The following is a 16,154-nucleotide window of genomic DNA, read 5'->3' on the forward strand; positions in this document are numbered from 1 at the left end:
GAGTGAGAAGGTGCCTCAGCAGTCTCAATCTCATCCACAAGATCCCGCTGCGAACCCCACGATCTCAATCGCCGCGCCGCCTCAACGGACGCGGGACCAGAACCATGGGGAACGCGAGCCTGACCGTGCTCATCAAAGCACGCCAGCCGGGAGCGCAGCACTCTAATGGGAAGTGCTTCACAGTCTACACAAGCAGCTCCCTCGAGAGCTGCCCGTGCATGCTGCGCTCCCAAACAACTCACACACAAAGCATGTGTGTCCCCACCCGTGATGAAACGAGGGCAGGGAGGCACACAAGCTTTGAATTGTTCGCTGGCCATAATATACAATATTTTCTGACAAACAACACCAAATAAGACAGACAGTTTTCAACACAGAGCGCTTGCTGAAGAGCGAAAGCTAGTTTGTGTTTGTTCCGGCGTAGCTTTTATGCATCCGGTTATGCCGTCACATGTTACGTCATGACGCAACACCAATCAGGATTGGAATAGTTTCATTCATACTTCAGAGGCGCACGCTAATGGAGCGTCCCCAAAGAGTCGATTCTCGACGCAGTGTTAAGTTCCCTCGAAAGGGAACTGTTTCTTGAGGGTATATGAGTTGAAGAGGGCAGAACTCATCTGTAAAAGAAAACTAAACGGTAAACTGATAAACAAAGTGTCCTAACGTCAGCAAAAAGGTTACTGTGTGTTCGTGCTGAAGAATATTGAAGGGCTGATTTGTAGCAGTGAACTTTTCGCTACAAATTTAAATCATTAATATTTGTCCGTAAATGTCTGATCGGTAATAACACTCAAACCAATAACATGAAGTTGTTGTTAATGAGTTAAAAGCAATTCAGTTAATGAGCTCCTTTATTATGACTTGTGTTATTATGGGATGCTTAGCTTCTTCTTAAGTCTGATATAATCAAATATTATATTTCACAAAGGTGCAATATGTTTCTCCAGCTCACAGTGTGCAATAATAATTGAATATTACTTTAAGCTATTGATGTTTAAGTCTTTTATTCCAATAATACAAGTGTTAGACATAAAGTGAAGCCTCACTGGACTGCCTGACTCAGTACTGCTGTTCCAGCCAAACTTCATTAGAGGCACATAGTTGAAAGCAATATCAGATGTCAGCGAAACAGCAGTGCCCCATAGACTACAGTAACTGAAACTGCAGGCTAAAAAGAGTGAATCAAGTGTTAGACTGAGTCTCATCTGCTTTAAAGTATTAAAAGTCCCCCAGCGCTGCCTGCAGACACACACCCTTACACTAAAACACAGTACGACAGCATTTCCAGCCCACCTGCTGTAGCATCTAGAGAAAAGTTTTTACCAGGCCTGTTGCTATTTTATGCCGTTTAGACGAATAAAAAAGTCATCAAACCTGTGAAATGGAAGTGTGGGAATTATGTAGTGATCAAACAATGTTAAAAAACAATCCAAACATCACAATGTGTGATCAGCCCGATCATTCAGGAAGTGTTTGGCAAGTTCTGCAAGTAACCACGCAGACTGGCCTGAAAACACTGCTCTGCTGTGATTAATGTTGTATCGTGAAAGACTGAGGATGTCCTGAATAATGCACAATCCGAGGGGTCCGTTTTCGCAGCAACACTGCGTGTGGTTACAGTTTCTGCTGACCTCGATTTCATCCTCCTGCACAAATCCCAGGTGTCTTTATGCTGTCAGACGCACACTAAATTGCTTTATCAAGTGGCCCCTTATGTATTTATGAATTCTGTGTGTGGATCTCGTGCCGTTGAATGAGGGCCTGCGCTTCTGTGTGGTAAATGAATAATAGACGGAGTGGAAGGGGAAATATGGACGGGTTATACAAGCAGGCCTTGGGGTGGAGGAGGGCGGATAAACTTCCCCTTCATCCTTCCTCGGACAAACTGCCCTGGAGAGTCACCAAAACATGCAGATTTGTTCAAACAGCACAATTTATTATGGTAAAAAGCATATGGAAGGGAAAAGTCACAGTAGGTAAAAGGCAGAGATATATTTTTCCCTTGTCATCTAAAAGACGCTTTCTTAGAAAACCCCTCCCTCCTGCGACGGACCTTCTTCTCTCTTTCTCTCTCCGTCTTTCCCTTTGAGGGCTTCACGCTATCCTCATTACAGAAAAGCCGACACACAGTCGCACGGCTGCTCTATCGGCATCGATTTCACCGGTCATTGATGAAGAGCCTTCCCTCAGGAGTCGTCAAACTTCAAAACTGCGCTCAGAAGTCTTTGTTAGCGAGTTTCCACAAAGTGACACAGTGAAAAGAAATAAAAGTAGCCTGAAAATAAGAGGCCAGGTCTTGTTATGAAATATTGACAGTCTGACATTTGCTCTGTATGGTCTGTGTTTTCATTCTGTCTTTCCTACCTCTTTAGATCCAACGAGATGAATACACCACACTTCCTCTTTTCTATTACTGGCATTCAATATGAACCAACTTATATTTTTTCAATATTTATAGAAACTTTTTAAAAGGGATAGTTCACGAAAATTCTGTTATCATTTATTTATCCTCATGTCTTTTAATAGCCTGTTTAAAATATCAGAATAAACCTGTTCAAACTATTGTAAAATATATGTTAATAAATAATAAAATATAATAAATAATTTTGTATATTTGGATAAAAAAAATTCTATATATATTGTATATAATAATATATATATTATTTGTTAATTGAAATTATAATACAATATAATAATTTGAAATAATATAATATAGCTACAATAAATATCTCCTTTTTGAACAGGTTTGTTCTGATTCTTCTTATTTTATTACACTGATTGTGTCTGTGGATCTCTCCCCCTTGATTTGCAGAAAAATGATATTTTATAGTCATATGCTGCGTTTTCTCACATGTCTGTGGAAACAATTCCCCCCTCCATCCATCAATCACAAGATACGAGCTTGCTCTAAACTATTCATTTGAAGAAACAGAGCGAAATGGGGGGAAAAAAATATGTGGTTGAGTAATGGGCATGCCCCAGCTGTCTGTCATTCTTAGCAGTACCTGTTTGACTCCACTCGTTTGAAAGATTCATGATTTCTATATCCTTCAGCTTACTGGAAATTGGAAAATGTAACACCAGCACATAAGAGATTTTTTTTAATGTCCAAAGTGTCAGTGTTTTATAGAGCTGCCGGCTGCTCCAGTCGCTGTAGGGGGTCCCGGGTTTCACTGAACCGCTGTGTGAAACAAGGCCTGGGGAGACGGGTGGAATATTTAAAGATCAAAGTTCTATCCTTTTCACTCTGTCTTTTAAGAGAAATGTGGCAGAATGTGTGAATGATTGAGGCTTTTGTTAATTGTGACCTCGGGCTGAATTGTTGCATATTGACTAGAATGGTTGGTAAAATGGTGCGAGCGTGTATTGTATTGGTCGTTTGTTGAGTCAGAAATATTACTTGTCATTTTTCTTGAGTAGAAAAGTTCAGAAATCTCTTTCATATTTTAGCTTCATCTATTTACATGTTCTCATTAATTTATTGCAATATATTTTTACTATGTCTAGTCATTTGCCATTTTTCTGCTTGCATTGTTTAAATTCTTTAAAAATTCTTCAACAATTCTATTTTGGAAAGAAAAGAAATGTATTATTATTAGTAATATTGTTTAAAAAATACTTTTCAGCAAGAATACATTAAATTATTCAAAAGCGACAATAAAACTTTAACAGTGTTACTAAATATATATATATATATTTCAAATGAATGGTGTTCTTTTCAACTGAAAAAAAAAATATATACTGCATATCATGGTTTACACAATTTTAAGCAGCACAACTGTTTTCAACATTGATAATAATAGGAAATGGAGTAATGATGCTGAAAATTCAGCTTTGCCATAAAGGAATATAATACATTTTAAAATATATTAAAATAGAAGTTATTTTAAATTGTAATAATACTTCGCACTGTTTTTACTTTATTTACTGTATTTTTTTAATGCTGTCTTGGTGTGCATTTTCACTTTTCAAAAACATTTAAAAATCTTACTGACCACAAACTTTTTGAACGGTAGTGTGCAAAAAAAAAACTATATTCTTGTATGTATATATATATATATATATATATATATAGAATACATAATATAAAAATGTCCTATTTTGTTGTGGGGCCAGTGAAAAAAAAACTATATTTTTTAAGCCATGCACATGGTTGGTTAAAGTTCACTCTACGTTTACACACATAAAAGAAATAACACATTTGAAAGTGTGACTGGTTTAAGTGACTGTATCACAAAGAGGAAGGTCCCTATGTGATCATTTGTTTATGAGACAAACCAGATCTGTATCACTTCTTGTTTCTTATAGTAATGCATTTTAAAGAACATTTGCTTCCTGATTTTTTTATCACTAAATTGATAAAAATAGAAATGGACAGGAAATACTTCTTCTTTTAGTTCTCAAATAATCTCAGTGTATACAGAGGGGGACTCAAGTCAAGTGACTACCATTGAAGAACAGATTCTTTACCTTCTTGATTTAGACTGATTGGAGGAAAAAGTCAGGAAGGTTTTAATACTCATACTTTGCAGACGTGACCTTTCCCAGCATACCACTCAAATCCGAGAGACTAGAGGTGCTCTCACTTTAAAAGTCAACCATTAAGCCAGTCGCTCTTAGTTGGCCTTTTGACGGTTAGTGAAGTTTTCCATCTATCCGCCTCAAATCAAGTCTCTGATTTTGAATAGAATTTATTTGTAGGGTCAGAGTAAACTTTTCTTGTTCATCCAGGAATCTATTTGCATACTAGCGCCCACAGTCACGTATTGTGTGCGGAGGTGATTGCGTTTACTGCTCAGCTGGGCCTTTTTGTTTATTTAAATGATGAGCAGGTTGGTGCCGAAGAATTCCAGCGTAATCACTTTAAGGAGGGTAAATCAAATATTCACGATTAAATGAAAAACAAACACAACAGTGCCTCTTTGTAATGTGAGACAACAAGGTAGAATCGACGGGATGTAATAAAGAGGACTCGGAAAAAGCTCGTTTAAGTGGGCGTGATTCGATTGATTAGCCCATTTGCATGAAGATGGTCACCGTTTGCCTATCAAGTAATGACTCATGGGTTAGTAGCAAGGAACATGAAAATACCCAGATGAAATCATTTCCAGTCCAATTGATGTGATTGCGCTTAATCTAATTTTAAACTTCAGATAGTGGGTGTTTACCTATTATTTAGGCCTGTGATAGCATGCTAACATACCAGTGAAAATCATGAGTTTTATTGTGCTATACAGATGTTAAAATGCCAAACCGTGCATCAAGGTTTCACAAGATTCTGCGTTTATAGGGAGTTTTTTATTTATTGTTTGCCCGTGAGCAAAATGTACATGAAACCCCAGCTAGGTTGTAGTGATTAATATTGCTCTCTTATCACAGCAACTGACTCAGAATGTGTGTGTATATTCTTTGAATTCATTACTTGTAGGGGTTTATAAATTCCAAGAGGTCACATGTACTGAATTGAAATGTATGAACTTGATAAAGGTTTGATGAAAAGATGAGAATATTTGAGGAATTATGTTGCCGTTCCGGTAAATCAGGCGTCCCAGGTGGGCGGAAAGCAGGGATGGTGCCAGAATATGGGATAGCTGTGGGGGGTGTTTGTTACAGAATCAACCTGCTCACATCCAATTAGTTTTATTTGTGTCCAATTATGTTAATTGCTGCTCCATGTGGCAAAATATGTTCGTTTTTGAATGAAATTATGCATAACACATCCGTTGTTTAACCAATGGCACCTACTGCAATAAAACTGAATCAAAGTGCCAGAAGCATTTTCCAGGAAATCATTTATAATTCAGCTGGCCTATTGTATTAATAATTTCATTCGATACCTCCTACCAGGTTTTCCTTTACAAACAGTCACTCTGAAAAGGATATTAACAGCCATTAAAGGGATAGTTAAGCCAAAAATGAAAGTTCTGTCTTCATTTATTCATCTTCATGTCATTCAAACCTGGGTGACGCTCTTTCTTCTGTGGAACATATTTTGAAGGATGACTTCTATTGTATGGACTGAAAAAAAAAATTGAGACATTTCTCATATATTGTGTACGTTTTTGGGTGAACTATTGCTTACATCAATAAAACTGCACAACAGAATTTTAATTCCACTATTTTTGAAGTTGTTTTTGGGATTGTTAAACCATTTTCAAAAACGCAATAAAAACTAATTAGGAATGTTGAGAAGTTTGTGTAGAAGGGGTTTTTTTTTTTTTTTGGTGCGGTTGACCCTATGTATTATTAGAAAATTTATGTTTTTAATTCTGCCCTTTAAACAGTTGGCTGCTGCCATGTAAATTGCAATGTTTTTTGGCTGAAATCTGGAAATAGATTTAAAAGGTTTTGTGGTATTTCTAGGGGTGACCCCGAATAGTCGAAGATTCGATGCTTCGATAGGAGGAGCCTGATTCGACTACCAATCTCACGGTCGAATCTTCGCAGATGTGTTATTAAACGAGGATTATGTCATTTTGGCTATATGAGTGTGCTCAATGTCTGATTTCACATAGAACTACTGGTTTTCTGTCAATATGTTAATATACAGCCTATTATGATAATGCTGTCGATAAAAATGTGCAAAGAAAGAAGCTTTTAATAAATATTTTAACGTGCGCGCAGGGTGAATAAATCCAAACACCCCGTGACAGATTTAAGTTTCACTTTCGATATCCGTGACCGACAGAGGAGCGTCTTGTCGGCAGGGATTTAAATCTTTAAAAATGTCTGGGATAAGACAATCTAAAGATGCACACCATCAGAAAGGATATACTCCAAGGCTGGATTTAGCATCAGGAAAGCACTTCTGCCGGCCAACGTTAACAGGTTGGTTTTCCTCGGGACGTTCTAAAACGCTTAACGTGAAAAAAAGCTTTTAAAACGCTTAAATGGCACTTTTACGTGCTTAATGTATGTACACAGTAGGCTACACACCTTAAGAAACCATTCTATGTGCAGATAAGCAGATGAACCCAGAATATGAACGCAACGCGTTTCTCCTATTGAAAGTCACGTAAAGCTTTTTCTTTAACGGTTTTCTATGGGAGGAAAATGCTTAACGTAGCCTAAGTTATAATAAAACGCGTTGCGTTCATATTCTGGGCTCATCTGCTTTTCTGTAAGCTATATAGTATGCTTTATTAATATAAGGTGTGTACAGAATTTGATCTTTTAATATAACAGTTTTAGGACAAAGCCGTTAAGCGTTTTTCACGTTAAGCGTTTTAGAATGTATTTTATCCGCGCACACAATTTGAAAAGACTCAAAAGGACACAGGCCGAGTGAAAGACTGGATTTAGTTTTTTCGATCAGGTATGGATAAGTGATTTCAAAACATTTCAGCCGGTTCTAATTTGATTTTTGGATACTGTGAACACGTTATAGCTAAAAAGACTGCCGCTCTAGTTTAGCGTTTATTGTTGTTTCTGCAGTTAAAAATACAAAGTTGACAATCCTGGCCATACTTTCGTTATTTTAATAATTTCTTTATTTTTATTTTATTAATTGATCACTCAGGGTGATCTAATTTAACTATTTGTGACTTGTGTTTTGAATATTTGTTCCCCTGCACTTTAGGCATTTTGCACACATTTGTTCTGCTTCTTGTGATTTGATTCTGACTTATTTCGTTTTGTATTTTTATTTATTATAAAAGTAGCCTATATTATGTTCTTAATTGTTGATTATTTTTCAGTGCATCGATGTTGCGCTGTAGGCCTATAGAGCATGCTCGTACAGGCAATTCAGCCAATTTAATTTGATTTGCATGTGAAATGCAAATCCTATCTGCAGTGTGGCCTTTCTGCAGTTATTTATGTTATTTCTTAGTTTTATTGATCCAAAATGTTTTTATACATTTTCTTCTATCTTTGTGTGATGTTCTGTACATCGCGGCTTTAAAATGTTAAATTTTAACACCACACACATGATTCGACTATTAGTCGACTATAGGCAGGACCTGACGAATCTGATTCGACTATGAAAATCCTTAGTCGGGGACACCCCTAGGTATTTCACTAGCAGAGCAGTTTCTGGCTAATGTAAGTCCTAATGGGAATCATTAAATATATTTCTTAAAGAAATATTTGTTAGCATGACGCAACTCGCTGGTTCCAGTAATTTTATCTGGGAATAAAAATGACTTTTTCCTTCTCATGGATGGTGGAAGATTCAAACGAGATCATATTTAGGTAAGCGTGTCATTTATGTGCGTTTAAACACAAGGTTAAATGAAAGCCCTGCAATTCTTGAGAAGCCCTCGTGTGACATTTATAATAGCTCAAGTGTGTGACTGGGATTAACCTGGATCCAAATCACACTCTGTATGTGTCAGGCACTGCTCTCTTTTGATTATGAGCATGAAATATGGAAAGAGGAAGTGTGTGTGTGAGAGAGAAAAGGATAAAGGAATGAGAATGGTACTGAAGATGCAACTACAAACAGAATATAACCAAAGGAAATCAGATTTGTGTGTGAGAGAGAGTGAATGAAAGAGAATCCGTCAGATCAAATGCTTCTTTATCACTGTAGCATATCAATATTTAGAATATAAAGCATATACATTGTCATTTTTATTTTTTATATAGTTTTTTTCTGTCTTACAGTACTGTATAATGATAGCCCAACTAACAGGGAACATTCTCAGGACTTTGGTTATCATTCTGATCTCTCTTCAAGGTTCTCTCAATGTTTTGAACAAATGTTCATCCAGTAACATTAATACACATTGTTTATACATCATTCATTGAACTTTTTTTTTCTGAAAAGTTTTAGTGGTATGTTGAGAATGTTCAGAGATCATTCAAAAGTAGCGTCTGTAGCACTTGTATGCAGTAATTTAGTAGACTTTTTTTCCTTACTGTTATAATACAGATAGAATTTGAATTCCGTCAGAAGAATTAAGGATCGCTAAGGAGACAGGTGGTTATCATGAGAAGTAACAGACAGACACAAGATTAAATTAGAATTAGAAATATTTTCTCGGTTTTACTCGAAAGAAAATATAGAAAGTTAATAAAATAAAATAAAGTAAATTTAAAAGATCACATACAATAGACAATAAAACGGATTATGGAAATTTCCACCACGAGTGCACTCTTGTCTGTGTTTTCAAATATATACCCACATAATAAGTTCAACACTCAAAAATTAAATAAACAAATAGAATACAACAAAAGAGAGTATAATCTCTCTCTCTAAAGACCTTCAAGTATCTCTCGTAAAAGTTCCAATGTCTCTCAAATCTGGGTTGTGGTTGACCATACACCCTCGGAAAAAGAAAAAAGTTCTTAAGGTCAAATTTGTCGTGGCTTCAACGAGTAACACTGGAAACTCAAGGAAAGGATATCGGCCTCCTCTCCACGACGTGATGTCTTCTGCCTTTCTCTAAACTTGGTTGTCTCGCCATCAAACACGGAGTCTACAGGATGTCACAGAAGGTCGGGCAGTCATCATGTCTCCACGAAATCCAGAAGAAAGAAAAGAAAAGAAAACGGGAAAAACAAAGGAGAGAAAAAAAATGGCCTCTGAATCAATAGCTTTTTTTCTTATACAGACACGTGGCCAACATTGGCGACGGTGAACTCTTTGTGATCGATTTTTTTCTTTTGCTCTCACACAGCGCACCTCAACTACAGACGTGCGCGATCAGAAAAAGTATAATGTATTCCTCAATTCAGTCGGCTTCTTATTCAGAATGCATCAAACTAATTAAATCTCAAGCTTTCTTATACTTTTTCAAAGATTTTCAGTCAAAGATTTATAAAATGGATCACGACGATCAGATTGCGTCTGCTCCTCTCAATCAAGCTCGTCTCTTCTGTCATCGCGCATGCTGCTCGTTGACACCCATGGCGCAAATGACAAAGAGCTCTCATTGGTTGATCACTGAGCCTTTATCTAGAATGAATTTGCAAATTTATTTATTTATTTTGTATTCTTAATTTTTACATCTCTTATCGACTTTTATTAAGGGAACAGGATATCACTAAATTGTACTTAAATTAAATAATTACTTTTATTTAACCTGTGTTACAAGTCCCATATTTTTGTGCAAAATTATGAAATGGAATGTTCTCAAACTTTTGTATAACCAAAGAAAAACAAAAAAACATTTTTAAAACATAAAAAAAAATATTCAGAGAACATTCCAAAATAGTAGTTTGCTAACTTCATGTGAACGTTAAAGCTGCAGTCCGTAGCTTTTTTGGGGTTAAAATTTAAAAATTTTATCCAAAATACATATTTGAGAAAATACATAACCAGCCAGTGTTCAAAACTATCTGCTTGTCTTAGCTCGATTCAAAACGCTAAGCTTGTAATAATGTTTTTAACTCCAGTGAGGTGGTGGATTCCCGCGGGAGATTCGAGCATGTCTTTGTGTCATTACGTCACATCTGTACACATAAAGAAGGAGCCTCGGCTAGTAGGCTATATTGCGTGTGAGGATGTTGGAGGTGGAGATTTATAGCCTTTTCTCACAGCACTTGATATAATTAAACGTATCAATTTGATGGCGGATCCAGAAAGGTTCAAACGACAATCATCAGTGACAACTAGAGATTCACCCGCTGTAAAATGCAAAAGATTTCGCTCGGACTTCAGAGTGGCTGCAACCGGACCCATGCGAAACTATATTACATGTAGTCACGCAATGCTGACGTTGTTAACATTAACAGAACATTTGAGAACAAAGTATCATTTGCACGGTTTTGCGTGATATGATAAGCGATTGTTAGATTTAATCAGCGCAATTTTCTGCAATGTCAGAACCAGAACAAAAGTGGATGTACTTCCAAAAAGAATAATCTGTGATTCTGAATGCCAGTATCCACACCGACACGGTGACTGACAGCTGCACACTCTCCTCAAACATTGTGTTCATCCGCGCTTTGCCATGTTGAAGTACAACTCACGTAAAGTTGATAATTCCGTAAATAACTGCAATTGCAGCTTTCGAACAGAGATGGCGACAAAGAGGAAAAACTGCGGACTGCAGCTTTAACAAGGGCTGTCGCGGTTATGGAATTTCCCTTGCGGTAATGTTGAGTGGCTCAATAGCGCGATATGCGTTATTACCGCCATTTATTTATTTATTTATTTAATTTATATGTATTTGTTGCTATATAAATAAAGTTTACGATGTGGGCAGCATGGACAAAAACGAGGACATTTTCAGTAACCAATGTAACCGAAACTAAACAGCGTCTATATGCGCACATTGTTACGACAACGGACTGTCTTTGAGTGAGTCATTAAACCGTTCATTCAACGCACACATTCAAAAAAGCTGATTCATTAAAGGAGATGTAATGAAACAAGGTGTTAACAACGCATTCTCACCCCAAGGCGTCACTAAAATGACAATTTTGACCATGCTTCAATATTCGACGCTTTAGGCACCCTTAAGCGTCAGTTACATGACGCGATCCTAGGGCGTCATCTTACTGACGCTTTACCTAAGCGTCAGTTAGATGACGCGGGTAGGTTTAGGTCTGGGGTAGGGTTAGGATTAGATAGCGTAACTGTAACTGTCATGTAACTGACGCTAAAGGGTGCCTAAAGCGTCGAATATTGAAGCATGGTCAAAATGATTCCCAAGGCGTCAGTTTCATGACGCCTAGGGATGAGAATGGGCTGGTGTTAATTATTTTTAACTTTGAGTTCCACTTTTCAAGGCTCAGCTGAGCAGCAATGCGTCGCATGGGTAACGCTGAAGCTGATGCTTCACTTATTAGAGACCAATATGGCATTGATTCAATACGTGACTCGCTGATTTTATTTCCCCGCGCCTTCCTCACGCTGTGGAATGCCGACCAGTGCTGCTGCTGACGCCATTTATGGTAAATACCCGTGACGTGACCATTAAAAGGATGATACGACAAATATTTCGCTTTCCTTTGACACGGCAACCTTTTCACGAATATATGTGACTTCAAAGACAGACGCAGGTAATCGCACGCGCTCAGTCGATCTGTCTCATTCACTGTCTGTGCAAATCCACGAAGCCTCTGTAGGCTACAAATCACCATGATAAACAGTCTTGTTATCATTATGAACTTGTTTAACATTCAATACACATACATGAAGTTCAAAACAAGAAGGGTATAGCCTTATAAAAAAACTTGTGAATATCGCGGTTGCTGCGGTTATTTGGAGTTAAAGCTTCCTAGGTGAAGCCGATGCTCCCAGTTTTTTACATTTTAAAATAAATTTTTTTTTTTTTTGGGGGGGGGGGGGGGGGGGGGGGGGATCCTACAGGGGAATCCTGTACAAAAGTGTATGCATCCTGATCTTGTGAGTTGTAATGTCTAATGTCACTCACAGCTAGTAGTCTTGTTACTGTGATATCAGCTCATATTGTCACTCTGGGAAGAACAGTGGATCTTTAACGAGAGAGAGAGAGAGAGAGAGAGAGAGAGAGAGAGAGAGAGAGAGAGAGAGAGAGAGAGAGAGAGAGAGAGAGAGAGAGAGAGAGAGAGAGAGAGAGAGAGAGAGAGAGAGAGAGTGTGTGTGTAAGGGATGCTGATTTTATTTAGCCTCATTTAGGTTCACCAGATCCCTCTGCAGGAGTGGAGAAGTAATGAGCCCTAAATGCTGGCACTTCCTGATTTTATTTCATGTTGTTTCATTTGATTTTATGCTATTTATTTCTCCCTCTCACCGGGGCGCTATAGTGCGGCGAGTGCTTGCGGCTACGCTAAATTGCCAAATTACCATTCTGAAACCGCACAAACAGGGTATTAGCAATCAGGAGCCATTGCCACACTGTCACCGCTCAAGCGATTGAAAGGTGCAGAGCGCTGACTTCTGCTTGTGATTTGCACCGCATGTGGCATGACGCTGGTAAAGGACCTTGCTTTAAATATTTAAAGGGCCCAAAGGAGAAAAAGATGGTGGATCGAAATTAGATTTATAGTCTTAAGTCATAGAATTAAAGAGAAAGAGAGATTACATCACCCAGTAGCCTATAGATATTAAAAAAATACTATAACAGTATATAAATAATGCTTAACTAACACTGTAGGGCATTATGTGTTAGCTTAGCAACATGCTAACATCAAACTCTATTGGAAAGCATTTGTAGAAAAACAACTAACGTGATCATGGGAACATTGATTCATGGGCGCATCTGGTGCGCCCAAACAAAACTATGGGTGCTCCAGAAGGGGAACAAAATATCAAAAATCCAAAATGGTAAGTGGATCCTGTTGTAGAACAGAAGAATGTAGCCGTAGCCCTGTCTTACAATAAAGGCTTTTACCTGTCTAACTATGTGAGTGCCTGGATGTGGATTTTCTTGTTCTACAACAGGATCCACCTACCATTTTATGTTATACTGCTATATGATCTGGCCAAAATTTTGTAGCTTAGAAAGCAGTTGTCACATCTCAAATGTCCCTATATGATGCCTTAAAATGCTTTAGGTATGCAGCTCATTTGGTTTTGGAACACAACTTTTTGCACAGGTTAATCAACCTTTTTCACTTGCATTTTCTCAGTCTGCTCCGCCTGAAATCTCAGTCACTTCAAAAACTGTTCTCACATCAGCAAAAAAAAAATGGCTGCAAAATGGTAGTACAGACGTCTTTAAATGATCAGTAGGCCGAGAAAGATACTTCCTCCGCAGGAATGTTCTGGAACGTCGTCTAAGGAATGAGTCCACCAATGGTGTGTGATTTCTTTAAAACTTGGCTTAAATCAAGTCCATTTGTTTCTCCTCGTGTTGTTCAATCTTCGTAATGGTATTACAGACAGCAGAATTTACTGCTTGGATTCATCGAGTGGTCTTTCCTACTAAAACAAAAGTTTAGGGCTCACAGCTGAGTGGATAAATCACCCGCACACAAACTAGCCCAACCGGGACATCCTTTTTTGTTTTTTGTTTTGTGTGGATACTGTTGTGTGTTTGGTGTAGTGTGTATCGTGTATCGTGCACGGCAGATATTTGTTAAACCACAAGTTGTCAAGCATTGTGTCGAAGACCTCTTGATCTGAGCTTTTCCCAGCATCAATAATGCAGGTGTGTTCAATTATTAACTGATGGCCAGAATTCTCAAAATGGCATACTGGGATTTTTGTCACCTTTTTGGCTAAAGGAGACTGATGGCCCCTTTACCTCTCTTTCCACTCCTTCCTATTTTCCCTCTTACACAACCCAACCAGACGCTGCTTAGTCGCTGTCAGTCAAACTTTGAAAAGACTCAAATTCAACCAATGATGGGTTTAAAGTGGAAGGCATTTAGCAAATCTCCACACTGAGGCCACTTCTTCATTTTCTAGCCATGCACTTATTGTAGTTGTAATGAAAATGTGGCTTGTATATTTCCAACTTAAGACCAGAAACTAACCAAATCTTCATTTTGTTCATGAATGCGTACAAGCAACTCAATCTCATGAGAAAATTGTACTATTTTACGATGTGGTAGATTTTTTTAGAAAAAGATTAGCATGAAGGTCCACCCCTAAACATAATTGTCAATGGGGCGTAAGGCAGATTGTATGAAATAGTATGATCATTCAAATTCATATGAATTAGCCACCAATTTGCTAAAGTGTAAAATAATTATGAATTGCCATGAGAGTGTGTTGACGTTTAAATAGTAGCGTTAACAAGGCGTTTAAATAGTAGTTCAGGTCACATTGCATTGGATGTGAGTTGACACCAGGTCAGACTTTAAGATAAATTTGATTCCTGTGACCAGAGTTTGAGGTGAAATATTTTTCTGACTGTTTGTCTTTTTTTTCTAGTTTTAGTAAGCAAGTAGAACCAATTGATGCATTTATGCCTTCAAAACACTAACAAATGATTCACAGTTCACTGTGAGGTGAATTTCACGATAGCACTTCTGAATTCTGCTCAGAGGGCGAAGCTGGAAGATTTGTGAAGTTTTCTTTCCTTCTGATTTATTTCCTCTTAGACTTTTACCACACACTTCTCATCATCTGCCTGTCTTTGAACTATGCCAATCGAATTTCAAAGAGTGCTCACTTCCCTCCTGATTGCAACAATTATCAGAAAGACCCCTAACCCCACCAGACTGTCTGTTAAACTCATAGAAACACGTATTGAATGTATAGAATTGCGCCACGCTGCCATGTGCTTTGTCATTGTGCTCGTGTTTTTAGTGGAAAGTGTTATTTAAACATTTTAGGAGCCATTTTCCAGCTTCAGTCTATAGTATTGTGTCGTGTTATAGTGTTGTATACAATAGTTGTGCATTATAAGCACTCAGCCTTAATGGTATATAAATGGATAGCTTTGTTTGAGTGGATGCTTTTGGTGCACAAACATGTCAGAAGATGGGCTGAATTAGGCTGGTTTGTTTGTTCAGTCATTCAGCAGGCACGGACAGCTTGTTGTGTCTGGCTAATTGGGAGTCTGTTGGAGAGAGCTCTTTGGTCTGATCAATAGCCATTCACCAAGCAATAACATAACAGAGGGTTGTGGCTCTACTCGTCTGAGACAGACCCACACAGATTGGGCAAAACAATCCAACACCTTTCTTGTGCTCATAGCGCTGTCAATCTTAGTTTTACAAAAGCAGGTTTTCCACCAATACTGCACACTTTGTGTTCCATGGAAAAAAGTGTGTGTGTGGATAAATGATTGTGTGCATCTGCATTTAAAATGGATGTTTTAGCCTGTCCTACCTCAGAGGTCTTGACATTCTAGACTGTATCTAACCATTAGAATCCTACAGCAGTCAAAATCATAATTTTGACATAATCTGTTGGATTTAATAGAAAATTTTAATTACTAACTAATTCAATTACAAAAATACTAATATTTAGCTTAACTACAGTAATTGCAATTACAAAATAACATTAGCTTTGTATGCAATGCTATTTATTTTGTATTGCATGATTCCCTCCTTTACAATAAATGCTGTATTGTAATACCAAAACAGAATATTAGTATATGTGTTGTAATAATTGTTTTATTATGATCAATCTTGTTTTGTTTTATTTGAAAGATTGACAAAAGGCAGCATTTTATGTATTTATTAAGAATTATATGTATGCTATGTAATATAATTTTGTTCATAAAATGTTAATTTAAATTGTTACACAAGAAGTATATCATCATTTTCTACATGTCGAGAAGTAAAGAGACGAAGAAGTGAATGAAAATATTTTTCCATTTTCT

The 16,154-nt window shown here is 37.5% G+C and overlaps 1 protein-coding gene across 4 annotated transcripts in view; it reads left to right on the forward strand.

Annotated features, from left to right (window-relative positions):
- cadm2a (cell adhesion molecule 2a) overlaps positions 1–16,154 on the forward strand; it is a 493,856-nt gene that overhangs the window by 358,100 nt on the left and 119,602 nt on the right. The gene's annotated exons all lie outside the window — the stretch shown is intronic.

The sequence above is a fragment of the Rhinichthys klamathensis genome, unplaced genomic scaffold, assembly GCF_029890125.1.
Source record: "Rhinichthys klamathensis goyatoka isolate OS25496 unplaced genomic scaffold, OSU_Roscu_1.1 h1tg000050l_1, whole genome shotgun sequence".
NCBI classification, from domain to species: domain Eukaryota; kingdom Metazoa; phylum Chordata; class Actinopteri; order Cypriniformes; family Leuciscidae; genus Rhinichthys; species Rhinichthys klamathensis.